The 26,270-nt window shown below is 43.3% G+C and overlaps 1 protein-coding gene across 8 annotated transcripts in view; it reads right to left on the bottom strand.

Annotated features, from left to right (window-relative positions):
• sipa1l3 (signal-induced proliferation-associated 1 like 3) overlaps positions 1-26,270 on the bottom strand; it is a 406,609-nt gene that overhangs the window by 289,993 nt on the left and 90,346 nt on the right. Inside the window, exon 3 of one of the 8 annotated variants that reach the window (XM_072274491.1) lies at positions 14,712-14,779. The exons of the other annotated variants lie outside the window; for them this stretch is intronic. The gene's annotated coding sequence lies outside the window, so the exon portion shown is untranslated. The remainder of the gene's footprint in view (positions 1-14,711; positions 14,780-26,270) is intronic. 8 annotated transcript variants of the gene reach the window in all.

The raw sequence follows: 26,270 nt of genomic DNA, 5'->3' as shown, positions 1-26,270 counted from the left end.
GTCAAAAAACACCCAAAAGACTAATCCCTCCTACCTACACCATGTCCATGTCCCTCCATCTTCCTCACAATCATGTGCCTCTAATGTATTTGCCTCTATCACCATACCTGGCCAGGCAGCACATTCCAGGCATCCACCACTCTCTGAGTAAAAAACTTACCCCTGACATCTCCTCTGTTCCTACTTCCAAGCACCTTAAAACTGTGCCCTCTTATGCTCCCCAATCCAGGCAACATCCTTGCAAATCTCCTCTGCACCCTTTCTATAGTTTCCACATTCTTCCTGTAGTGAGGCGACCAGAGTTGAGCACAGTAGTCCAAGTGGGGTCTGACCAGGGTCCTATAAAGCTGCACCATTACCTCTCAGCTCTTAAACTCAGTGGCTGATGAAGGCCAATGCACCATATGCCTTCCTAACCACAGCGTCAACTTGTGCAGCAGCTTTGCGTGTCCTATGGACTTGGACCCCAAGATCCCTCTGATCCTGCAAAATGCCAAGAGTCTTATCATTAATACTACATTCTGCCATCATATTTGACCTACCAAAATGAACCACCTCACTCTTATCTGGGTTGAACTCCATTTGCCACTTCTCAGTCCAGCTTTGCATCCTATCAATATCCCACTGTAACCTCTGACAGCCCCCCACACTACCCACAACACCCCCAACCATTGTGTCATCAGCCAATTTACTAACCCATCCCTCCACTGCCTCATCCAGGTTCCATAATTTTGTTTTGTGGCTGTCTGTGGGGAAGACAAATCTCAGGGTTGTATACTGCATACATAGTTTGTTAATAAATAAATGTACTTTGAATCTTGAATGTGTAATTAGAATGTGAACTTCAGAAAGAGTTAGATGAGGGAACACAAATCAGTCCTCATAGAGAAATCAGAATGGAGAGAGTGAGCAATTTCAAGTTCCTGGGTGTCAATATCTTTGAGGATCTAACCTGGTCCCAACACATCGATGTAGCCATGCAGGAGGCAAGACATTGTCTATATTTCATTAGGAGTTTGAGGCGATTTGGTTAGTCACCGAACACACTGGAAAACTTCTACAGATGCACCGTGGAGAGCATTCTGACAGGCTGCATCACCGTCTGGTATGGGGGGCACACACCGAAAGAAGCTACAGAAAGTTGTAAAATTAGTCAGCTTCATCATGGGTGCTAGCCTCTGTAGTATCCAAAACAGCTTCCAGAAGTGGCACCGCATCCATCATTAAATGACTCCAATCACCCAGGACATGCCCTCTTCTCACTATTACCATCAGGAAGGAGGTATTGCATTGTACTGCTGTTGCAAAGTTAATAAATTTCACAACATAATTATGGATTAGCATTCCATGGTAAAGTGAGGATAATGTGCAGATCAGGAATGCAAAATCCGAGTTGCATTATATTTAATCATTGCTGAATGCCGGACACAGCAGGGAATTTATTACCAGCAGAGGCAAGCAGGTTCATAAGTGAATATAGCATCCTGCTAAAGATTGAGTGATGCATCACTGACATCAGGTTAACCTTACATCCCAAGTGCAGCAATTTCCTTTCTGTTAACAAGAAAGACTTCAAACCAACTCCACAGCATTAGAAAAAAAAAGCTCCTGACTTTCAAGCTTGGAAAAGATTTCACAAAACCAGAGGATTGTAAGTGTTTTACAGAGGGTGGTTTTGAAACTGGATGCAAAATATAACTGCTATTTGCTTGGAGATTTAGTTGAAAAATTAGGTACTCAAAATTGTGAGGGGTACAGATAGAGCAAATCCAAGCTAGCTTTCTCCTTATTGAAGTTGGGTGACACCATAACTAGAGGTCATAGGTTAAGGGCAAAAGGTGAAATGTGGAATGTTTAAGGAGAACCTGACGGGAAATGACTTCACTCAGAGAGTGGTGAGAGTGTGGAACGATTACCAGCAGATATGGTAGATGTTGGCTCGATTTCAACATTTAAGAGAAGTCTGGATAAATACCTAGATGGGAGAAGTATGGAGGGTTATAGTCTAGGTGCATATCAATGGGACTAGGTAGAATAATAATTTGGCAAGAACTAGATGGGTCAAAGGTCCTGTTTCTGTGCCCTATGACTCTATATCCTGACCTCCGTTCCTACCATGACATTGTGTTTGTAGAAGAGCTTAGGTTTTGGGTTTTTCATTTACAAACCCCATTTCCAGAAAAGTTGGGATATTTTCCAAAATGCAATAAAAACAAAAATCTGTGATATGTTAATTCAAGTGAACCTTTATTTAACTGACAAAAGTACAAAGAAAAGATTTTCGATAGTTTTACTGACCAACTTAATTGTATTTTGTAAATATGCACAAATTTAGAATTTGATAGCTGCAACACACTCAACAAAAGTTGGGACAGAGTTAAAATAAGATTGAAAAGTGCACAGAATATTCAAGTAACACTGGTTTGGAAGACTCCACATTAAGCAGGTTAATTGGTAGCAGGTGAGGTATCATGACTGGGTATAAAAGTAGCGTCCATCAAAGGCTCAGTCTTTGCAAGCAAGGATGGGTCGTGGCTCACCCCTTTGTGCCAAAATTCATGAGAGAATTGTTGGTCAGTTCAAAAGGAACATTTCTCAACGCAAGATTGCAGAGAATTTAGGTCTTTCAACATCTACAGTACATAATATTGTGAAAAGATTCGGAGAATTCAGAGACATCTCAGTGCGTAAAGGGCAAGGTCGGAAACCACTGTTGAATGTGCGTGATCTTCGAGCACTCAGGCGGCACTGCCTAAGAAACGTTATGCTACTGTGACAATTATAGCCACCTGGGCTCCGGGGTAGTTCGGAAAACCATTGTCACTCAACACAGTCCGTCGCTGCATCCAGAAATGCAACTTGAAACTGTATTATGCAAGGAGGAAGCCATACATCAACTCTATGCAGAAACGCCGGCGAGTTCTCTGGGCCCGAGCTCATCTCAGATGGACCGAAAGACTGTGGAACCGTGTGCTGTGGTCAGATGAGTCCACATTTCAGCTAGTTTTCGGAAAAAAACAGGTGGGTGTCGAGTTCTCCGTGCCAAAGATGAAAACGACCATCCAGATTGTTATCAGCGAAAGGTGCAAAAGCCAGCATCTGTGATGGTATGGGGGTGCATCAGTGCCCACGGCATGGGGGAGTTGCATGTATGTGAAGGTACCATTGACTCTGAGGCGTATATATTAGGATTTTAGACAGACATATGTTGCCATCAAGGCGACGTCTCTTCCCGGGACGTCTATGCTTATTTCAGCAGGACATTCTGCACGGGCTACAACAGCGTGGCTTTGTAGACACAGAGTGCGTGTGCTTGACTGGCCTGCTGCCAGTCCAGATCTATCTCCTATTGAAAATGTATGGCGCATCATGAAGAGGAGAACCAGACAACGGAGACCACGGACTGTTGAGCAGCTGAAGTCTAATATCAAGCAAGAGTGGACAAAATTTCCAATTGTAAATCTACCACAATTAGTATCCTCAGTTCCAAAACGATTAAAAAGTGTTATTAAAAGGAAAGGTGATGTAACACAATGGTAAACATGCCTCTGTCCCAACTTCTGCTGAGTGTGTTGCAGCTATCAATTTCTAAATTTGTGTATGTTTACAAAATACAATTAAGTTGGTCAGTAAAACTATTGAAAATCTTTTCTTTGTACTTTTGTCAGTTAAATAATGGTTCACGTGAATTAACATATCACAGATTTTTGTTTTTATTGCATTTTGGAAAATATCCCAACTTTTCTGGAAATGGGGTTTGTATTTTTTAGCCAGTTCAGCACAACATTGTGGGACTCAGTTGTAGTGTTCCATATTCTATGAGGAATTGAGAGAGTAGTATATAGGGTTCAGCTCAGCCCTCACCTTAATGATTCTCCTTTCCTACCCATTCTCAATCAAGATTCAAAGATTCAAAGTACATTTATTGTCAATGTATGCAGTATATAACCTTGAGACTCCTCTTCCCACAGACAGCCACGATACAAAGAAACACTATGGAACCCTTTCAAAGAAAAACATCAAACCACCCCCTCCCACCCCAGCACACACAAACAGCAACAAAAAAAAAAGCAAGAAACTCAGAATATAAAATACAAAGTAGAAAGAGTCCAGGCACATTCAGTTCAGCTCTGTTATCTGCAGTCTGCCCAGGTTCAAAGTCACCCAAAAATAGTAACCGAGAAAAGGAGCAACCAGAACCTGAAACATATTATCACGTCAACTACAGTCCAATCTGAATTGGAACATGACATCCACAACAGCAGCCGCTCCCACCACGCCACACGCCTCCACGACACACCAGGTATTTGGTGCTCTCAGCTGCCGTACTGGTTTTCCCAGTGAGAAGAATTAGGAAATGTAAAAAAATCCTCACAACAATCACCATCACAGTAAACTTAATTTAGAGTTTAGACAAATTCTAAACTTGTAAACTCTTATTATACTATATACTTTGAAAATAATGGCACACAACAGTGATGAGTAACTAAAGATGGCGCCAGAGATTTTTGCAGACCTGGGCGATTTCTTCCAGTTCATTCTTGGAACAGTTTAATTTCACCTCTTCTCGTGTCTCTTTATCTTTTCAAGGTGGCTGGGGTCCTGTCAGAGTCCATGGTCTACATCGGCACTCAAACTACTGTTCCTCAAGGATGGTGGGTTCTGGCTTTTGGAGTTCACCGAGCAGCCTGGCATTTCACTATCTCCAGATGCGGCCTGGAAGATGTGCACCTTCAGGGTGCGGCCCTGTGGGCGACCCGATTCCTCCCCGGTGGCGCTAACCGAAATGTAGGCAGGTGGTGTGTGCAGTTGTTGAACGGAGGCCTTTTCTTTCTCTCTCTAGAGAGAGACTGGGAATGGGAGACAGAGAGACAGAGAGAGAGAGAGACAGTGGGTGTGTGGGTGTGTGTCTGTGTGTGTGTGTGTCTGTCCATCTGTTGGTCCTCAAGTCAGGGGAATTCGAATAAGCACTGCTGCAGATCGTAACATCGACAGAGCGAACCACAAGCCTCCCCTCATCTGCTGCAGGAGTGATTTTGCTCTCTCCTTCACTAGTGAGACAGAGCCTGTCTGAGATACTGAAGTGTTGGGATAGACAATAGTTCTTGATGGACTTTTGATCATGATCTTTAGCAGCTTTGCTATTGCCAGCATGGTGGGGGGGGGGGGGGGGAATTGATGCTTTTGCTGGAGCAAGTGGGGGAGGGGATTGATGCTTTTGCTGCTGTTTGTGCAATGGGAGGGGGAGGTGGAGCTTTAGAGTTCTAACATTTCCCTGCCAGTCATTCTTTGTGTGTTTCTTCTGTATCGTGGATGTCTGTGAAGAGTAAGGATTTCAGGTTGTACACATTGTCTGATATTAAATTGAACCACTGAGCACCAGTGGCCAACATACAGGTGCAGTTACAAAGGTCGATGTGCTCTGCTTAATCAACACATTAAATCACATACTTAACAAGTCATATGCACTTCCTATTCCCATGGCAAAACAATTCTTTTTTGAATAGACTATAATGATACATGATCAGAGAGCACGGTTTTAGGTTCAAGACTTTTAACTCACCATTGTGAACACTAAAATGGGAACTTTTTCTTTCAGGGAAAAAATGGACGTTCTCCTTTCAATTCCCTCGAAGTAAATTTCAACCTTGCTTTTATGGTTTGACCTTTGTTCTTACTGTAATTCCCTAAGTGACAATGGCTGGCACTGTATTAAGTTTCGTATGCCCTTTTGTTCTGTTGATACACAGTGCAGTATATGAAAGAAAGCTGGTTTGTAATTGGATGGAAACAGAATCGAAATCAAGTTTATTATCACTGACATAACTTGTGCAATTTTTAACTTTGTGGCAGCAAAGCAGTCTTGCTGAAGGGTCTCAGCCCAAAACGTCAACTGTTTACTCTTTTCCATAGATGTTGCTCAGTCTGCTGAGTTCCTCCAGCATTTCATGTGTATTACAGTGAGGTAGTGTTCATGGGTTCAATATCCATTCAGAGGGGAAGAAGCTATTCCTGAACCATTGAGTGTGTGTCTTCAGGCTCCTATACCTCCTCCCTGATGGTAGCAATGCGAAGAGGGCATGTCCTGGGTGATGGCGTTCCTTAATGGTGGAAGCTGTCTTTTTGAGGCATTGCTCCGTGAACATGCTGGATACTACAGAAGCTAGTACCATGATGGAGCTGACTAAGATTACAATTCTCTGCAGCTTATTTCAATCCTGTGCAGTAGCCCCACCCCACCCCCATACCAGATGGTGATGCGTCAGTTAGAATCTTCTCCACAGTACATCTGTAGAAATGTGCGAGTGTCTTTGGTGATATACCAAATATCCTCAAACTCCTAATGAAATATATAGCTGCTGCCATTGGGAGTTTGAGGAAATTTGGCATGCCACCTAAAACAGTCACAAATATCTACAGATGTGCCATGGAGAAACAAAGGAAACTAGCAGAGTAAAAGCTGAAAACAGGGAGCACGTCAACAGGAGCCTTTCCCAAAAGGCTGTGAATAGCTCAATTACGTCCAAGCAGCTGTTAAATTCTGTATTGAGAACACAATGGAAGACTATATTCAGAACCCCGAGACTACAGTCCAAGGTCAGAGAAACTTCTGATCAATATCCAAATCCCTTTGCTATTTCACCTTATCACCTGGCAGCTTCTCACTTCATCCCCTCCTCCTTCCACTCACTCCCCTTCACTCTCAACCGGCTTCACCAACTACCTGCCAGCTCGTACTCCTTCTTCACTTTATTGATTGAGATGCAGCGCGGTACAGGCCCTCCTGGTCCTTCGAGCCTCGCCGCCCAGCAACCCCCAATTTTATTGTAGTGTGCTCACAGGACAATTTACAATGACCAGTGGGCTGTGGGAGGAAACTGGAACATCTGGTCATACCAACTCCTTAAGGACAGCGGGGTGAAGCGTGGGAGGGAGGGTCACTGGTACTGTGAAGCATTGTGCTTACCACTACACTACCGCACTGCCCCTTCTGGCTTCTCCCTGCTTCCTTTTCAGTCCTGATGACGTCTACTTGTAACGTCGACTCTTTATTCCCCTCCATAGATGCTGCCTGAGCTGCTAAGTCCCTCCAGTGTTTTGTATGTGTTACTCTGGATTTCCTGCAGCTGCAGAATCTCTTGTCTCTATCAGCTCAACCACACCAACACATTAGCCATACGTATAGAAATCAGCCACACAAGACACTTTGAGGATAAAGTCGACCTGGGAATGAGAATGATAAGAAGTTATCACGGAATGATAAGAATAGAAATGATAAGAAGTTAACATCTACAAGACAGTAGAAATGGAGGGAAAACTGGTGGATGAAAGTTAACAAATTTCACGTCACATGCCGGTGAGAATAAACCTGATTCTGAGAGAGATCCTACAACCATGTGTCTTGAACTGGTGTGGATAACTTCACTCACCAGAACTCTAAACTGTTTCCACAACCTACAGACCCACTTTCAAGGACTCTTTAGAACTCATGCTCTCAGTATCTTTTATTTGCACAATTTATCTTCTTCTGCACATTGGTTACTTGTTTATGTATAGCTTTTCATAAATTCTATCTTATTTTCCTGTAAATGGCTGCAAGAAAACGAATCTCAAGTATATAGTAGTGCACGCACTTTGATCAAAATCTTACTTTGAACTTCGAAATTCAGAATTTCTTCCACTGCAACGCACTTTTAACCTAAAATCTTATGAGGCTTTGTTTAGGAATCACATTAAAATGGCAGGATTTTAAACTGTGGATCCTGTGATCGATTACGATTACCTGAGTGATTTAATAAGTTGTCAGTGAGGTGGGGAGCTTTCAAACAAGTCCAAAGTAAAAGATACTTTGCTCTGTAAACAGGTTACTCTGAGGCTGGAGGGGAAACAGCATAGATTCCGTCTGGGTAGCCTCCAACCTGATGCATGAATATTGATTTCTCCTTCCACCTCCCCCTCCCCACTTCTATTCCCTACTCTGGCCTCTCACTTGCCCCTTGGTCCCCTTCTGCTTCCCGTTCTCCTATGGTCCACTCTCTTGTCCTATTAGATTCCTTCCTCTCCAGCCCTTTACCTTTCCCACCCACCTGGCTTCACCCATCACCTTCCAGCTAGCCTCCTTCCCCTCCCCACCATTGTATTCTTTCCAGTCCTGAAGAAGAGAATTGGCCCAAAACGTCAACTATTTATTCATTTCCATGGATGCTGCCTGACCTGATGAATTCCTCCAGTGCTCTGGACTTCCAGCATTCACAGAAACTCTTGTGTTTATGGTAGGCTGCACTCCAGATGTTAGACAAACCAAAGGCAGTTTCTGGTCTATGCACAGAGAGTATCTTTTGCAAAAATGTCTTTCAATGTGAACTGAACACCAGATTAAAAGGAAGTGTTATTTGGTATTAGCTCATCAGTTAAACAGAGGACTTGGCTCCCAGAGTAGTGCTATCTCTTCCGTCATTCCAAAGAAGGCTAGCATCAAGCCACTGACCCATGTCCAAATGGTTCTGCATCAAATCGCATTCAAATGGAGCTAATACAATTAGCTTAACCAGTTAAAGCTGTGCTGTATTCTTGAAATAGTTGCCTGTTATAAATTTGCTTCCTTTAATCTTGGATTAAAATTTGCTGTAGCAAACAGAACGTGTTCATGAGTCAGCAGTTTCTGCGGTTTCTCTTTCCAAATTCCTGTAATACAATCTTTCTCTTTTGGGTGCTTTTACCCTTGAACTATCTCATCATCACCATGTTGTATGATTGTTCTTAGCCAATTTTCCTACCCGTATCTACCAGTGTCATAAAAACAGAAGATGTTGTATATACTTAGCAGGGTCTGGCAACAACTGTGGAAAGAAAAATGTACTGTAAGGGCCAGCTGGTGGCGCAATGACATCAGCGCCAGACCCAGGAGCGGAGGTTCCCAGGTTCGAAACCAGTCGGGTCTGCTCCCGAGTACGCTTTCCATCCGTGCCGGGTTGAGTGTCAAGATCGCAACTCGACTTCGTAAAATAAAGGGAAAAATACTGCAAAAATGTCTGTGTGAGGAGTGGCACACCACACAGTCTCTCTCTCAATCTGCGCCTTGTAAAAGCCATGAAAAAGTCATCATCACGGACGTACGCACACACGCACATGCAGACGCACAAGCACGCACACGCACAGACCCACACGCACGTAGGCACACACCAAAAAAAATGTACTGTATGGCCTACAGTATAATAAGGGACTACTTTATGTTGTAGGGACACGTCGTTGCATGCACTATTAGGCGCGTATTGATCTGTACGTGTGTGCTGAGTTCGGATTCTGTCAGTAAAGAACCATGAAACTTAGCTCCCGTCTCTGGTGTTTTTATTAATAGCATTGTTGTGTAACCAGGCCACATACACAACAAATTGGCAATGAGGTTAATGAACCTACACCGTATCAGAACGCCGCGTTTTAATTGATAACGACACTCGGAAGAAGAGCGCAAGGAACGAGCCAAGGAGCGGGAGAAGGAAGCAGAGCAAGGCCACGAGTCTGAAAGAAAGCGGGTGCACATGCGGGAGACTAAGAGACACAGTCAGAGCCACAGCACGTCCAGCCGAGACCACAGCCGGCGCTGACCCCCAGGGGCTGAGGATCTGCCTGCCTCAGAAGGGAGATAAAAAGGAGCAACACACACACAGCAGAAAGGACACGCGAGTCAAAAAGGAAAATAAGGGGAGAACGGGGCTAAATTAACATAACAAAAATGGCGATGATTGGAACCATTACAGCATTTGATAGTGGCATTGAAGACAGGGCAACTTACACTGAAAGAGTGGAGTTATATTGTGAGGCTAACGGTGTTAAGGATGAAAAGATAGCCAGCGTCTTACTCAGTATTATGGGAGCAAAAACATACGGCCTGCTACGGAGCTTGTTAACCCCTGAAAAGCCAGCTGACAAAATGTTCAAGCAAATAGTAGGCACTCTCCAACAGCATTTAAACCCCAAACCACTGGTCATTGCTGAAAGATTTAAATTTTATAATTGGAATCAGAGCAAAAATGAAAGCATTTCTGAATATTGTGCTGAATTGCGCAAATTATCAGAACATTGTCAATTTGGAGCTGGTCTAGCGGACGCATTGAGGGACAGGTTAGTGTGCGGCATGCACTGTGAAACCACACAGAAGAAGCTTCTGTGTGAGAGATACCTTGCATTCGAGACCTTATATTGCTGAACATTGTAATATCAACAGAAACAGTGGCATCGTGTGCTTCCAAGATACAACAAAAATCTCTGGAATATGCCACAAATAAAATGTCACTGAACAGGAATGAAGGAAAGAAATGTTACCGTTGTGGGAACAGGTCACATGTTGGTTTAAAGACAAAGAATGCAGAAACTGTGGCAAACAGGGCCACATTGGCAGAGTATGCAAAGCTAGTAAACAGCAGAAAAAGTACAAAATACAGAGAAACAAGAAACCCCAGAAAGGAAAATACAACAATGTATGGAAGAAAGCAGTTCTGATGAAAATGACTCAGACGAAAGTGAATTGTCTTGTCTGCAACTTCACACCATGAAAGAGACAGATGATCAAAGAGTAATAAGGATCACTCCACAAGTGGCAGGCGTGAGACTGAAAATGGAGTTGGACACAGGCTCAGCTTTAACAGTGATCTCTGTACATGACTACAAATGACTGTTTTCTCACATAACTCTGAAATGAACTAAACTACTGCTAAAGACTTACACAGGACAGAAAGTGCATCCCAAAGGCAAAATTAAAGTGACAGTGACCTAAGGAGACAAAATACAGTAGCTGAACCTCTCTGTACTGAAAAATGGAGGACGACTGTTGCTGGGGCGGGAATGGCTCAGGAAAATCCAGTTGGATTGACACACCATCAAGGCACTAGATGTGTCAACACAGGAGGGCAGTTCAGCGGGGAAGATGTCCGCAGCTCTCCTCTCATTCATTGTCGATTATTACAAAGATGAGGAGGAGCTAGACAACGTCAACGATGAGGATGAATGCAGTATCCGTGGCCGCGACTTGGATGAAGATACAGAGGATGCAAGGGAGACAGATATTGCCAATAAGCAGGAGAATGAAGACTACCTGGAAATAAAAGAGCAGATGTACCAGGAGAAATTGACATCTCTCAAAAGACATCTACAGCAGTTACAGGAAGGCACTTTGCAGGAGTATCAGAAAAGGATGAAGAAACTAGATCAACAATACAAGGAAAGAATATGAAATGCAGAGCTTTTTCTGCAACTGGAGACGGAACAAGTGGGAAGGAATTATATTAAAGAGAAGAAAGCAGCAGTGAAGGAATTTGAAGATAAAAAGATTGAGTTAGAAAAAAGAAAAAGATGATTGAGAATGAGAGGTTAACACTGGAACTCACAGGAGATTCTATGGAGGTAAAGCCAATAATGACCCTGTTCCAATTACAGACAGAAGATGAAAACCTGCACCTGCACAGTTAAATTACTTGTTAACAGATGAACAGATAATGGAAGATCTGCAAACTCTCAATAAGCTTACATCTCCGAAAAGACCAGCATCTCCGTCTTCTCCTGAGCATCTTCCCAGCACTCCTGCTGAATCACCAGCACAAAGATATGAAGCACGAATAGAAGATGGAAAGATATATAACGATAAGAGATGGTATCATAAAGGTCAGACTATCTATTTGGAATCTAAGGAGAATACGAAGATTGGCTGTGTAATTAGCTCATTTAAAACAAATGAGATATGGGTAAGGAAGACAAGTGATAGCACAAAGATAGGAATAAAACTAGGACAGCTGCACAGAGGAGTCTTCATTATACGGAGGCGATCTGCTGCCTAGAACTCTTAGCAAGTTGGAGGCGCACATCTTCTTAACTCCCTATGCTCAAAGGTCAACTTTTCATGACTTCTATATGGAAATCTGTATTAAAATAAACAAATTTGTTGACAGTCGTTACCCGGAGAGGCAGAGAAGAACCCCCCCCCCCAGAGACTTGAGTTATAAATGGGTCTTAGACCAAAAGTTAAAAAAAGGCTTGTTATAATTTGATATTATTATGTTATTTTATTATGATTTGATATTATTAAGTTACTAAGTAAACAAATGTTAGGTGTTTGTATATTAAGGATAGACATATTTGTTTAGCATAGTGACCCAGTAAAAAAAACAGTTGATACACTATTAAGATAAAAGGAGAGGACAGTACTATATGGCCTACAGTATAATAAGAGACTACTTTATGTTGTAGGGACACATCGTTGCATGCACTATTAGGCACGTATTAAGCTTGCGCTATTAGGCGCGTATTGATCTGTACGTGTGTGCCGAGCTCGGATTCTGCCAGTAAAGAACCATGAAACTTAGCTCCTGTCTCTGGCGTTTTTATTAATAGCATTGTTGTGTAACCAGGCCACATACACAACAAAAAACAACATTTACCTTTTAATTCTGAGACTCTTCATCAGATCTGGGAAAGAAAGAGACCAAGGGGGTACTGAGGAGTGGATTTATAGCAGGTGTGCCCAGCCACCAGGGTCCTTGTCCATGGCATAAAAATAGGTTGGGAACCTCTGATCTATTGGATAGATGGAATACCTCTGATAGGGTGAGACCAAATAGTTAATATAATAGATAGATGTTGCTCAAGAGCAGTTTCTTTCCTACAACCATTATATTGTGGAGTCTGCTTGTACAACAATAAAGCTACTTCAGTAATGGACTCTACAGACCACCTCTTCCACTTGTCTTCAATCATGTCTTACTTTCTCACCTTTTCTACCCTCCCAACTGCGAGCTGTGTGGGGTGTTCAGGGAGGGGTAGCACCTCTGGTGAAAGGATCTTGTGTGTTCATTCCTGGGCAGCTCTCTCACCTTTGATCCCCACCTGTGGCTCCAAATAGCTGTTTGTATATGACAGCAGCCACACCCCGGTACACCACTGTGACAGGCGGCTAAACCAGGTGAGGGTAGCCAGTGGCTTCATCCCCTGTGAGATAGGGGCATATCTGTCCCAGCACGCAAAGCCAGCTCCGGCGGACTGGGCAGATGAGACCTACAGTGAGATCTAACAGCCAGAAGGCCATTCTGCAACGCTCCATGGACGGCGAAGGGCATGACAAGGCACAGAAGACAACATGGTCGTCCACAGCAACCTAGAAAGATCCCAATTTGTGACACATGTTCACACCACTGGACTTGGACTTCTGAGGTCAAAAGAGTGGAACTGCCCCACTGCAAAGGGTTTTCCCTTTTAAATACTCTCCCACACAGGTCTCCTGTCATCGCTGGACACAAAGGAGAGCTACCACCACCACCCCCAAATGTATATGTTTACAAATAATTGATATTCTGTATGCACTGTACCGAGCTGTCTGTGATGCTGCTGAAAATTTAGCACAACACTTTACGCTACCAGCGACCCAGGTTCAATTCCCGCCATTATCTGTAAGGAGTTTGTACATTTTTCCCTTGACCGTGTGGGTTTCCTCCAGGTTTTCCGGTTTCCTCCCACAGTCCAAAGATGGTAGGTTAATTGGTCTTTGTAAACAGGATAGGGTTAAATCGGGGATAGCTGGGCAGCTCAGCTCAAAGGACCGAAAGGGCTCATCCCATAAGTAAAAAATAAAAATAATTTAAAATCCCTCCGAAGTTTGTACTTTATTCCAGATTGCAGTCTCTGTCTAAATCCTTTTCTGCTTCAGGCCACCACTTTGCAGCTGTGTTTAATATTTTCAGATCACTCATTTTTCCTCACTGCACTCACACGTTATCCTCATGAAGGTGAAAAGGCATTCAGCATGCAGGCACATGCCGGCCTAGAGGAGTGGAGGGAATGGAAAATCGATCCTCTCCCCCATTCAAAGTACAAAGTAAATTTTATTATCAAAGTATGTACATGTCACCACAAAAAAAACCCCTGGGATTCATTTTTCTGTGGGCACACTCAGCAAGTCTATGGAAATGTAACTTTAACAAGATTAATGAAAGATCAACCAGAGTGCAGAAGACAACAAACTGTGCAAATACAAATATAAATAAATAGTAATAAATTACGAGAACATGAGATAAAGAGTCCTTAAAGAGTCCAAATCATTGGTTGTGGGAACATTTCAAATGATGGGGCAACTGAGTGCAGTTATCCCCTTTTGTTCAACAGCCTGATGGTTGAGGGGTAGTAACTGTTCCTGAACCTGGAGGTGCGAGTCCTGAGGCTCTTGTACCTTTTACCTGATGGCAGCAGTGAGAAGAAAGCACCGCCTGGGTGGTGAGGATCTCGGATGATGGATGCTGCTTTCCTACGACAGCATTTTGTGCAGATGTGCTCAGTGTTTGGGAGGGTTTTACCCATAATGTACTGCGTTGAATCTATGAGTTTCTGTAGGACTTTCGTCTCAGGGACATTAGAGTTCCTATACCAGCTGCGATGCAGCCAGTCAATACACTCTCCAGTACACATCTACAGACTTTGTCAAAGTTTTAGATGTCATGCTGAATCTCTGCAGATTCAATTAACCTTTCTAGATTCTAAACTGCAGAAATTCTGTACTGAACAGATTATTTTTTGCTTTATTCTCCTGTAGAAGGAAATGATTAGAGAACAAAGTTCTTTCATCCACAATGTATATAACAGAAACAGATGTCGCCCCCCCCCAAGCCCCGAGGATTATCTGCACAAAGCGTACACTAAGAGAAATAATCAGCATCATAAAGAGCACAGACCTGCCCGTAAAAAATGCTAAACTCTAGTCAAATTCAAATCGGGAATAGAGAACACAGCCAGTGGCAACCTGCAGATCAAAATAAGAAATATTAAATTTCAAGTACGCTCAAGTTTAACCACAACAGAACTTCCACTGAAACTTCTAACAGCAAAGCAAGACAGCGAGCACTGTTTTGAGAAGGACTGTATAATTTTGTTTCATCGAACTGTTTCATGGTTCAAAGGGAATGCGAGGGGCAAGTTTTTTTTTCTCAGAGAGTGGTGGGTACCTGGAGTGCACTGGCTGCTCTGGTGGTAGAGGCAAAGACATTACAGGCTATTAAGAGAGGTTTGGATAGGCACATGGATGTCAGGAAGATGGAGCAATATGGACATTGTGTAGGTAGGAGGGATTAGTTTCTGGAGTATTTTGATTTACTTTTTAGCTGGTTCAGCCCAACATTCTAAGCTGAAGGGCCTGTTCCTGTGCTGTACCGTTCTATGAATTTCACCATTTCCATCTTTAGTTTTCAGTGCTCATCATCACCATCATTACCTGCTGTGCCGTATGCTGTGGGCGATCATGGTCCCATGACCATGATTGTTCTGGCCAAATTTTTCTACAGAACTGCTTTGCCATTGCCCTCTTCTGGGCAGTGTCCTTACAAGACGGGTGACCCCAGTCATTACCAATACTCTTCAGAGGTTGTCTGCCTGGCATCAGTGGTCTCATAACCTCACACTGTCAGGGTGCAGGGCTAAGCAGGTGCCACACCTTGCCCAGGGTAACCTACAGGCTAGTGGAGGGAAGGAGAGTCTTACACCTCCTTTGGTAGAGACGCAATCCCACCCCACCACTCACAGTCGTCATAATCGGTTTATAGTCAACGCCTTCCACCTGTCTGACATCCCACTGCGTAATGCTTACTTTGTGCAATTTTTTTTTTCCAAAGGCAAACAGAATGTCATAATAAATCTCACCGATTTTTTTTACCTCTGACTGAAACCCACCTGTTTGCTCTCAAGGTTAGATGGCATTGTGCTGTATCTGTCTTCAAGTATTGTCTGTGATAGGCTATAGCTATGTACACAACACCTGACCATCATTACCCTTCAAAGTTCAAAGTATATTTATTAACAAAGTATGTACAGTATACAGTATAGGGATTCTTTTCCTTACAGGCAGCCACAAATCAAAGAAACCCAAGAGAACCTTTCCTTATAACTCAAGTGTTCCAGACCCGGCAATATCCTTGTAAAATTTCTCTGTACTCTTTCAATCATATTTACATTTTTCCTGTAGGTAGGTGACCAAAACTGCGCACAGTTTTAGTGCTGTTGCTGCTTGTGTTCAAAGCAAATTTATTATCAAAGTACATATATGTTACCATATACAATTTTGAGATGCGTTTGCTTGAAGTAATAAATCTGCAACAGAATAATAACCATAACAGAATCAATGAAGGACTGCACCAATCAGTGTGCAAAAAACTGTACAAAACAAAAAGAAAGAAAAATAATAAATAAATAAGGAACAAATATTGAGAACATGAGATGAAGAGTCCTTGAAAGTGAGTCCATAGATTGTCCACCCCCATCCCCAGAACATCCTTGGGTTCTTAACGCAAAAAACACATTTCACTGTATGCTTTGATGTACATGCGATAAGTAAATTTGAATCGGAATCTGTGTCTGAGGCTCAAGTCAGCTGTGGCTGAACTGGTCGTGCATTAAGCAATAATCATCTCACCCCCATATACCAGCACAGACACCATAACAACAGTAACACCAGACTTTAAAAGTTCAAAAGTACTTTTATTATCAGGGTGTGTATACAGTATACACCCCTGAAATTTGTCTCCCCCACAGACAACCACAAAATAAAGCAAAAAAAAAACAAATCGAAGACCCAACAGGCCAAATAAAAAGGACAAAGCGTGCAAACAGGGAAAAAAAAACAAGCAAAACCACAAAATGTATAACATCAAACCACAGAGTCATTGAAACAGTCTAGGAATGTTCAGTTTAGGTCAGTTCAGTTCAATTTAGTGTTTTGTTGTTCACTGACTGCAGGCCCCAGAACCAATCTGCCCAAATCAAAATTTCAAAGCAATGCAAGAATTTCACACAAGGTAAAATGCTATAATCATCAAGTGGCTTTTTTATTCAGACTTCAGGCTGCTAATCAGAATCAAAATTAGGTTTAACATGACTGGCATATGTCATGAAATTTGTTAACTTTGTGGCAGTAGTACAATTCAATACGAATAAATATAGAAAAAACCTGAATTACAGTAAGTACATATATATATAAAATAGCTAAATTAAATAAGTAGTGCAAAAACAGAAATAAGAAAGTAATGAGGTAGGGTTCATGGTTCAATGTCCATTCAGAAATGGGATGGCAGAGGGGAAGAAGCTGTTCCTGAATCGCTGCGTGTGTGCCTTCAGACTCCTGTATCTCCTTCCTGATGGTAACAATGAGAAGAGGGCACGTCCTGGGTGGTGAGAGTCCTTAATGATGGATGCCATCTTTTTGAGGCACTCCTCCTTGAGGATGTCCTGGATACTATGAAGGCTAGTGCCCATGATGGAACTGATTAATTTTGCAACTCTCTGCAGCTTATTTTGATCCTGTGCAGTAGCCCCCCGCCCCCCATACCAGACGGTGATGCAGGCGGTCAGAATGCTCTCCATGGTACATGTGTAGAAATTTGCGTGTGTTTTTGGTGACATACTAAATCTCCGCAAACTTCTAATGAAATATAGCCGCTGTCTTGCCTTCTTTATAGCTGCATTATTATGTTGGGACGAAATTAGAACCTGAGAGATACTGACATCCAGGAACTGAAATTGCTCACTCTCTCCACTTCTGATCCCTCAATGAGGATTAGTGTGTGTTCCCTCGGCTTACTATTTCTGAAGTCCACAATCAGATCTTTGGTCTTACTGACGTTGAGTGCAAGGTTCAAATTGTTTGTATCCAGTACCACTGAAAGGCCTCCCACAGAACCCTTTCTCACATTATCTAATTCTGGATCAGCACCACCAATGTTTGGACTCGGAGAGGCGCCAATTATCCAGCCGGACACTGGCAACTGGCTATACAATGTCAACTAGCACTTCTTCTCAGCCTTATAATCATTCAAAATTACCAGAGCATCACGTGCTTTGAGGGTTACTGAGCCCTTTGTTTATATCACAGCAAAGGAAACAAGCCAAGAGCCTTTTCTGCACTATGTAGGCTGGTGAGGTGGACATACATCTCTCCTTCTCTCCACTAGCCTGCAGGTGACCCTTGGGCAAGGTGTAGTACCTGCCTAGCAACCCCCCCACCCTCACCCATCAGGGTTTTTGAGGTTTTTACTTCTGTTTCGAGGATGTCTGCGAAGAGTAATAAAAGTAAGAATTTCAGGTTGTATATTGTATACATTCTCTGATATTAAATGGAACCACTGAAGTCATGGAAGCAGGTGGTGGATGGTCGTATGAACAGCAGGTGCATATCACAAGTATATATATATATACACACACATATACACACACACACACATAAATACACATAATATATATATATATGTATATATTTAAAATAGTTAAATTAAATAAGTACTGCAAAAATAGAAATTTATTGAGGTCATGTTCATGGGTTCAATGTCCACTCAGAAATCGCCATATGTGCACCATAGACCTGTTGTGGTGACAGGCTAATTGGAGTCTGCCCAGGTCCTTGCTAAGACGTCTCAAAGCACTTCACCATTGTAGATGTGAGTGCTACCTGATGATCGACGTTTCGGGCCGAGACCCTTCGTCAGGGTCCAAGACAGAGGTCACAGGTGTCCTGACAAAGGGTCTCGGCCTGAAACGTCTACTGTACCTCTTCCTAGAGATGCTGCCTGGTCTGCTGCGTTCACCAGCAACTTTGATGTGTGTTGTTTGAATTTCCAGCATCTGCAGAATTCCTCGTGCGTGGCTACCTGATGATAGTCATTAAGGCAGCTCACCCTGCTCATCTTGGGTATAATTATTGCTCTTTTGAAGCAGGTGGGAACTTCCAACTGTAGTAATGAGAGACTGAAAACGTCTTTGAACACCCCCACCAGTTGGTTGGGACAGGTTTTCACTGCCTCACCAGGTGCTCCATTGGAGCCTGTCACACTGCAAGGGTTCACCCTCTTGAAAGATGTTCTGACGTCGGCCTCCAAGACAGAGGTCACAGGGTCACTGGGTGCTGCAGGGACCCACACGGCCATAGTTTTATTCTGACTCTCAAAGCCAACATAAGAGGCAATAGCAAACCACTTCTATAGAAAAATTTGTCAAGAACAATCATGGTCAGAAGACCACGGTCACCCACATCAGACGACATGGCACATGATGATGATAAAATTGATAAAATTATTTCCACCTAGGCAAGATTCAGTTGCCATTCGGAATCAGTCGTAGAGCACTTTAGCACAGAAGCAATGCAACACAGCTTAATGCCATTCCAATGCAAACAGCTCCTAACTCACCAGTTTTCATGGACAAAAAACACTACCTATAATCTTTGATTAAATTGAAGTTAATACCTCACACTAATACACTACTGGGACACCTGCCAGGCAGTTTTCTCTGAGCATTTAACAAAAGCACTGCTCCCAGAGGTTTGGCATTGACAAGGCATTTGTTATATTTAATTGATCCAGCCCTGTCTGCCGTGTTTTCACCAGTCAAGTGTTTAAGCTGTGTGGAACTGTCAACCCCAGCATCCCCCACCACAAAACTCTTCCTCTTTACATTGCACTTCAAAACCCCTCACCTCTAAGATTTTAGTCATCTACTGTAATTTCTCCCAGTATGGCTCATACGTATCAATTGAGGCACCTTGGAATATTTATGGCCCAGTCTATCATGGGTAAAGCCCTCCGAACCATTGAGCACATCTACATGAAATGCTGCCGCAGGATAACATCAAAGTCCCCCACCACACACGACACGTTCTCTTCTCGCTGCTGGCATCAGGAAGAAGGTACAAGAGCCTCAGGACTTGCACCACCTCAACCATCAGGCTCGTGAGCAAACTTCACTTGGCCCATCATTAAAATGTTCCCACAACCAATGGGCTCACTTTCAATGACTCTTCATCTCATGTTCCCGAGTAAGAAATTATTATTATTATTTCTTTTTGCATTTGCTCAGTTTGTTGTCTTCTCCACTCTGGTTAAATACTCTAGCTGGGCGGTCTTTAGTTGATTCTGTTATAATTATTTTTCTATAGATTGGTCATGTACATCTACAAGAAAATGAATCTCGTGATTGTATATGGTGACATACGTGTACTTTATTTTGAACATTGAATATTTCACTAAGATACTACTTGGTGGCATATCTCCAGATCAAAATTCAACACAAGGTTTCCTGGAGACACCCTCGCTCCAGATACTGGCACCGGGCTGGACACAATCCTGGTCAGACGCACCTTCCTCGACAGCGTGCTTTTTTGCACACTCCTACTGTAGCGCCCTGGGAAAGGTTTCACTGCTAGTGTCATGGTTTCTCTGTAAGCAACAGTGTTCGAGTTATGACTAGAGATGATGGGGGCTTTGGAATGTGCGCTGTCCAATGAGGGGAGTGTTTTCTTTCTTGTGTGCCCGGGAGCGAGGTATTTGCGGTCTTTTATTCGGCAGAAGATGCCGGAACAGAGAGGTCATAGACTGCAGGACGGAGTGGACTTGGAATGGAGCTGAGAGTCGATGAAGCCCGGGGGGAAATCGTTGGAGAACTAGCAGATGAGAAAACCGTGAGCTCCAACATGCTCATTAGACTGTTTCATTAAAATGGGCCTTTTTTTTTGTTTTCTTTACTAACCCTATAGTCAAATTAAGAATTATAAAGCTCAATCATTTAATTGCATATGGTGTACTGTCTGATTATTTCATGGTACAGATTTGTAACAGGAGAGCACATCATGCAGCATCCACACAAACGAGATTTCACAAGTTTGGCGGGGCCAGAGACTGTCTTCCCTAGACTAACGCCGCCAGCCCAATCTGAGGGTTACACTACCATGACAAAGACTGCGACACAACACTCACTGGTGTGCTGCAATCAAAGAAATTTCATCACGTTAAACAAGGAGGGAACCTTCCCATTGATGTCAGCAAGATGTCTCACTCAGACTTGCTGGAGCAGTTTGCTTAGTCCTTCAAGAAAGAATTGAGCGCCTAGCAGCCTTGTCACCACAGAAGTGGGAACTTCAGTGGACTACGATCTACAGCACAGCCTGAGCTACCTTCGGGAAAACTCTGAAAACCAAAGCCAAATCCAACAAGATGACCCCTGTTATTGAAGCCAAACGTGCTGCCCTAGCCTAGTATCAGTGTTCACTAACTGAGAGGAACCTACAGATCCTCAGGGCTGCTAGAAATTAAGTTCACTGGACTGCCAGTCACTGCGCCAACAAGTACTGGATGCGGTTCAGTGAAGACATCCAGACTGTGGCATGCTCGGCAGCACCTCCAGAGCTTGATGGATCGCTTGCTCATCAGTTCACATAGCTGGGGTTCATCATCAGTGACAACCTCTCCGTGGACTCAGACATCAACAAGCGCATTGGGGAGGTTGCAACAACTCTTGCCTGCATCACCACGTGAGTCTGGAAAAACTCCAAACTCTTAGTAAAACAAAGATGGCAGTGTATAATGCTTGCATTACAATGCTGTTCGGCAGCAAGACAACACACCTAAGCAGGAGAGAAGGTTCAGCACATTCCACTTAAGGCGCCTTCATCACATCTTGGGCATCTCCTGGAGAGAGAGAGCACCCAATGCTGAGGTTCTCTCTCATACCGGCCTCCTAAGTGTGTAGGCTGCACTGACTGGGCCATGTCTGTCCATCCTCTATGGTGAACTGGCTTCAGGAAAGAGAATCACTGGCTGCCCACAACTGTGCTACAAGGATGTCTGCAAGCGGGATATGAAGGTATTGGACATCAACAGTGAGTCCTGGGAGGAACTTGCAGCTGATCGCACCAGATGGAGAAGCATCCTGAAACAACAGTGTAAGTCAGGTGAGGGAAATAATCCTGAAAGCAGCTGAAGACAAATGGGCCCATAGGAAGGAACACTGCATCTGCAGCAGAGCCGAGACCACTTACAGATGTGACCTCTGCAAAAGAGACTGCCACTCTTGCTTTCGTCTTATTAGTCACAGACAGTGCTGCACCAGCAACGTAGATAGCTAGGATGTAACATCCATGATTGACGTCGGCCAACGGAGGACGACCACATCTATTTAGTGGATGGCATGGTAGTGCAGTGGTTAGGGTAACACTCTACAGCACCAGCAATCAGAGTTCAATTCCCACGGCTGTCTAAGGAGTTTGCACGTTCACCCAGTGACCAGGCGGGTTTCCTCCAGGTGCTCCAGTTTCTACTCATATTCCACAGACATATAGGTTAAGGGTAACGTTAATTAATTGTGGGCATGCTATACTAGGCGCCGGAAGCGTGGCAACACTTGCAGGCTGCCCCCAGCACTTCCTCGGACTGGGTTGGTCATTGAAATAGATGATGCATTGTATGCTAACTACAACGTTACCATGCTGCCCACTAAGTAGATGTGGCCCTTTACACAGGCCTGTACATGGTCCAAATCCCTCCATTCTCTGCCAGTCCTGACATAAATGGATATGGAGAAAGAAATTCCTTGGGTTGTAGTTTCACATAGATGTTTTGATGTACATACATGTGACAAATGAAGCTAATCTTAATCTACTAACCAAGTGCATGTTGCACTGTTAAACTATCTCTCAGAAGGTTATATATATTAAAACTATATAACTTTTACTTTACGACCACAGGCTCTGAAGTTACCAATCCTGCAAAGCCTGTTCTAATAGTGTGGTACAAGTCCATACCCCTGAAGCAACAATAACTTCCACAGAAATTATTCCTTTTCTTTTAAAAGTGCGGTGAGTGCTTTCCCACACAGAATGAGGCAGGATTAAGAATATAATTTAACAAATAGTGTGGCTGTGAGACCTACACAGGTATGTCACATCATGCGTTTTTTCTTGGTCCATTAATAACACTTCCAATGTTATGAACTTCCAGAATTAGAGATCAGGTATCTTGTGTATGCATTCATCAGCCCTTGAAATGAAGTCTCCAATTACAGCTGTGGGGTTGCCTCCGAGAGGTGAAACTTAAACCTATATAAAGGCAACGTTAGAAACTGCTGTCTTTTTTATTTAATACTTTTTGTAAGATTTGTAGTTTTTAACAAACTCGTGTATTTCTCACACTCACTGGCAGAAAGCCATATAGCAGCTAAACTAACAGTTTATGATCTTCCTCATTTTTCATTGGCTAAGTATTAGCACATTACCCACGTGATGTAACTGTTTTAATTATGTAGCCTGCTAGCTAATTCATTTCTATTTAAGAAATTTCCCTTAGCTATAAAAGTGATGGGTTTTTCATAAGCACCATTTTTTATTCCTTTGTCTTACACCAACTGTTGGCATTTAGGCCAGCAATGAAGGTCCTCCATCTCTGACAGTAGTGAAAGCCAAACTACTGAAATGATGAAGGAAATCCTGAACACTGCCAGTCATGCAAGTCCCGGTGGGGACTCAGGAATACAGATGTAGAAGGATTCCTCATTGTTGCTTCTGTAACAATTTTGTTTGACCAGTCAGGGTTGTTAAGCCCTAAACTGAACTCCCAAACCTGGAGGACCGGTGGGCCTGAAAAATGGTTTGGTTTGGTCTGAAAAATAAGTGAACCTCTTGACCATGACCACAAGTTTTTTATGCACCAAGTTGCTCCACATGATTGGCTGATTAGATATGTGTATTAGTGAGCAGGTGTACAAGTTTAGATAGACTCTTGATTAGTCAAGGAGAGGATGTTTCCTATGGTGGGGGAGTCTACAGCCAGAGGACACAAGCCTCAGAATAGAAGGGCATCCTTTCAGAATGGAGATGAGGAATTTCTTTAGCCAGAAAATAGCAAATCTGTGGAGTTTTGATAAATGCTTGATTATTCAGGACATGAAGGGATACGGGGAGAAGGCAGGAGATTGGGGTTAAGAGGGAAAGTGGATCAGCCATGATGAAATGGCAGAGCAGACTCGATGGGCCGAATGGCTCAATTCTACTCCTATATCTTATCTGTATTACTGCACATTTTCGTTTAAATGCACCCTATACACCAAAGGTTGGTACATCTGTTGACTCAGGTTTTATACTTGTGAACAATTTTGCTGAAAACTAATAATATCTAAAAACTTCCCCATCCAGAACTATAAGTTAAAGTGAAAGAACTCAAATGTCTCCATTAACTCCTACCAATTTTTATTGATGCACCATAGAAAGCATTCTGTCTGGACAGGTAACAGCTTAGTATGCTAAATGCTCTGCCAGAGACCACAAGAAACTGCAGAGTCGTGGACACAAATCAGCAGATCAGAAAATCCAGCCTCCCCTCCACAGACCCTGTCAGCACTTCTTGCTGCTTCAGTAAAGGATCGAGCATCATCAAAGACCCCATCCACTCCAGGCATTTTCTCTTCTCCCCATTCCACCTGGCTTAAGATACAAAAGCCTGAAAGCATGGCTCAGGGGCATCTCCTACTCCACTATTATCAGACTCTTGAATGGATCTCTTGTACAACAAGATAGATTCTTGGCCTCAAAACCTACTTCATTATGATCTTGCCCTCTATTGCTTACCTGCACTGCACTCTTTTAGTAGCTTTTACATTTATAGCGAGAGGATTTGAGTACAGGAGCAGGGAGGTACTACTGCAGTTGTACAAGGCCTTGGTGAGACCACACCTGGAGTATTGTGTGCAGTTTTGGTCCCCTAATCTGAGGAAAGACATCCTTGCCATAGAGGGAGTACAAAGAAGGTTCACCAGATTGATTCCTGGGATGGCAGGACTTTCATATGAAGGAAGACTGGATGAACTGGGCTTGTACTCGTTGGAATTTAGAAGATTGAGGGGGGATCTGATTGAAAAGTATAAAATCCTAAAGGGATTGGACAGGCTAGATGCAGGAAGATTGTTCCCGATGTTGGGGAAGTCCAGAACAAGGGGTCACAGTTTCAGGATAAAGGGGAAGCCTTTTAGGACCGAGATTAGGAAAATCTTCTTCACACAGAGAGTGGTGAATCTGTGGAATTCTCTGCCACAGGTAACAGTTGAGGCCAGTTCATTGGCTATATTTAAGAGGGAGTTAGATATGGCCCTTGTGGCTACGGGGGTCAGGGGGTATGGAGGGAAGGCTGGGGCGGGGTTCTGAGTTGGATGATCAGCCATGATCATAATAAATGGCGGTGCAGGCTGGAAGGGCCAAGTGGCCTACTCCTGCACCTATCTTCTATGTTTCTATTTTATTCTTGTTTCTCATCGCACCTCGTGGCACATCGGGTGGCAACCTTGCCATTTCTTTAGCATTCGTCTGGTTTTTTACAAGGCCGACTTGCTAGCTCGACGTTCAGCCCAGCATGGATGGGAAAGGGGGGGAAGAAGCAAGCTGGGTTCAAACCCACGATCACTCACCTCAAAGCCCGGTGTGTATGCCACCACACCACCAGTCGGCTTTTTCACCTTATTCTGCATTGTTAGGGTTCTACCTTATTCGAGCTCAATGCACTGTGTAGTGAGTTCACTGCTTCTCAGTACACTTGACAAGAAACCAACACCGATACCAAATCCGGGTCATATTCCAATGCATACATTCAACAAAGTGCCACTAGTTCTATGACCTATGCTATGATCACATAATTTTCCTGAGTTTGACAAGTACCCTGACAGCATAAACACATTAGGATTGTATCTCAGAATGGAAATTAAACATTGATGGGACAATTACACAAAATCTCAACCTGCACTGACTGCGGTTCCTGGAGGTTGTCATAGCTGGGGGTAGTAATGGAGGACAAGCACCTACTATCTATTAAATGCTCCCAATGGTGAGCACATCAATAGCCTCCGACAACGAAGCCCAGCTCCTGACCTTTGCGTGTGGCTTAACTACTACACCTGGCAGAACTGTTTCTCCTAAGATTTGCCATAACTTCCTGCCAATTGCCATCTCCAGATTTCCTAAAGAATCCCCTGATTATCTCAGATACAATTTCATGCGTAAATTGAGATCAGTGAGGAAGAGCAAAGACTCCAAACAGAGAACACCAAAGGTGAAAACACTGGGAATTAAACCTGAAGACGAGTCACAAATTAGTGGTATAGGTGGTTCCCTGTACACAGGCAATACAAATATAATTCAAATATGCCTGGCAAGAACAATTGAAAGAATAGAAGTTTGGCTGACTGGCAGGAGACAAAGAGTGGGAATAAAGGAGGCTTTTTCTGATTGAGTGTCAGTGACTTCCAGTGTACTGTAGGGGTCGGTGTTAGGAAGACTTCTTTTCACGTTATATGTCCATAATTTGAATGATAGAATTGATGGCTCTGTGACCAAGTTTGCAGATGAAACAAAGATAAGCGGAGGGGGACAAGTAGTGTTGAGGAAGCAGGGAGTCTGCAGAAGGACTTGGACAGATTAACAAAATGGGCAAAGAAGTGGT

Source organism: Mobula birostris, chromosome 12 (genome assembly GCF_030028105.1).
Source record: "Mobula birostris isolate sMobBir1 chromosome 12, sMobBir1.hap1, whole genome shotgun sequence".
NCBI lineage: Eukaryota > Metazoa > Chordata > Chondrichthyes > Myliobatiformes > Myliobatidae > Mobula > Mobula birostris.
The sequence above is the reverse complement of the archived record's forward strand: the minus strand, read 5'-3'. Positions and strand labels throughout refer to the sequence as shown.